This window comes from Echinops telfairi, unplaced genomic scaffold (genome assembly GCF_000313985.2).
Source record: "Echinops telfairi isolate 266 unplaced genomic scaffold, ASM31398v2 ScPeMD7_7420;HRSCAF=8458, whole genome shotgun sequence".
NCBI classification, from domain to species: Eukaryota; Metazoa; Chordata; class Mammalia; order Afrosoricida; family Tenrecidae; genus Echinops; species Echinops telfairi.
Genome location: NW_022111320.1, coordinates 47,698,927 through 47,700,828, shown reverse-complemented (window position 1 = coordinate 47,700,828; position 1,902 = coordinate 47,698,927). Strand labels below are relative to the sequence as shown.

The window sequence follows — 1,902 nt, the reverse complement described above, 5'->3', positions numbered from 1 at the left end:
ACACACACACACACACACACCCCTTACAGTTTCCAGAAACACACACACACACACACACACACACACTAAGGGTGGAGGAGATAAAGAGTCAGAGATGATCTTGATGCAGGGATGGAGGTATGCTCAACCCTGCACCTGTCTTTGACCAAAGCCTCGCCCACAGACCCACAAACACATCTGCTTCTCCACCACCACTCCTCCCAGGACACAACCCCCAGGGCTCCCAGAACCTACCACAGGCCATGAAGCCCCCTCCCTTCCCATGGCTCCAGGGAACAAAACCCAAACCCAAACCCACTGCCACCAACTCTATTTCAAGTCGCAGGGCTCCCAAGGCGGTGGATCTTTACGGGAACACAGCGCCTTGACTTTCTCCCGCAGAGCGGCTGGTGGCTTGAAACCACTGACGTTGCTGCTAACAGCTCCAAAATGCCTGATCCACAACAACACCAGCCTCTGAAGGACAGCCCCTTGCAAATCCCACCTCTGCCCTTGTTCTGCCCTGGCATACACAACAGCTGTAAATTGAATCTGTGTTTATTTGGACAGCAATGAACCCCAAATCCACAATAGGGTTTGATTTTGTTCTAAAAACTTAGTTCTACCAAATAGTCACTCTAAATATTAAATATCCTATTGAGCTGGTAAGCTGTTCTCCGAGCCTCCTGCCGGCTGTGTTCTGTCTATATTGGGCTGTTATTAATCACCACAAAGTCGATTCTGATGCCTGGTCATGCCCGGTGTGCAATTCATCAGGCCTGGCTTTCTACACACCCGGAGGGGAATTTGAACTTCCAATCTTTCGGTTTGTATTCGAGCGCCTAACTGTTCATGCCACCCAGATACTTCTCTCCCTGTCTACATACAGGCTCATTGTCATCGGTCCTAGTAGATCAGAAGCTCGGATGGCATCATGATTATGCATTGGTCTACTAACTTCAAGGTCTGTAGTTTGAAACCACCAGTCATTGCGAAGCAAGGGCTCCCTACTCCTGCAGAGTTCCAGTGTCAGGAACGCAAGGCCCGGTTCTACAGGGTCACTAGGAGTCAGCACAAGCTGCATGGCCGTGGGTTTGTTGGTTTGTTTTTTCTGGAAGCTGAGGCCGTGTTTGGGGGGGAATGCCACTGGTTGAAGAGATGTGACTCTGCATGCGAGATCTCCTTCGAGATTCCCAATGCTCAAAGGCCCTGATAGCCCAGGTCACTTGATTTTAGATGCATATTAGCATAATAAAGCCCAGGAGGTCTCTCCGAATCTGATTTTGTTTTAAGATTTCTCAACCTTCTCTCAACAGGGGACTGGGTGTCTTTGTGGATTGCTTCTCAAGATATCAGGGGACCCTGAGTGGGCAGTAGCTATCAGGAAGCTCCCCCCAAGAACTAAGGGGATGAGTCCCTGGCAGGCAGCAAGTAGCAGGAAGGCCCTTGGAGGCAGTGTGGACCCCCACTTGGAACGGACTCCTGGCTCCATTTCTAGAATGTGAGCCAGGGAGGGTCCTCCCGCAAAGAGAAAGACCCCAGGGAGTCCAGGCGATGGCTCTTCAGGCCTGGTAGTCAGAGAGGCCCACGATTCTGCCATGCTGGGGAAAATCCCTCATCTGTACAAGAGACTGTTCCCCAGGCCCCCTTCGCCCCTAATTTCCTGCTTCAGGGGTTCCCTTCCAGCCTTGGCCATGGCCTGTAAGAACCCTCAGTGAAGAAGTCGGGAAAGCCCTGGTTGGCTGAACCTGGCACGTCCCAGCCTGGGCTCCAGGCTCCAGGCTCCGAGGCCCGGGAGGGTAATCCCAGAAGACAGGGGCTCAGAGTACTGCCCTGTCTCCTCGTGAACGACACCCACTGGGCCTGGCTCACACAGCCCAGGTGCCTCAGGGTCTTCACCAGGTCCCGTCGGAACCTCTCGCC

At 52.9% G+C, this 1,902-nt stretch overlaps 1 protein-coding gene across 1 annotated transcript in view; it reads right to left on the bottom strand.

Annotated features, from left to right (window-relative positions):
• Positions 1–1,902, bottom strand: part of CCR9 (C-C motif chemokine receptor 9) — a 10,315-nt gene that overhangs the window by 7,294 nt on the left and 1,119 nt on the right. The window lies entirely within an intron of this gene.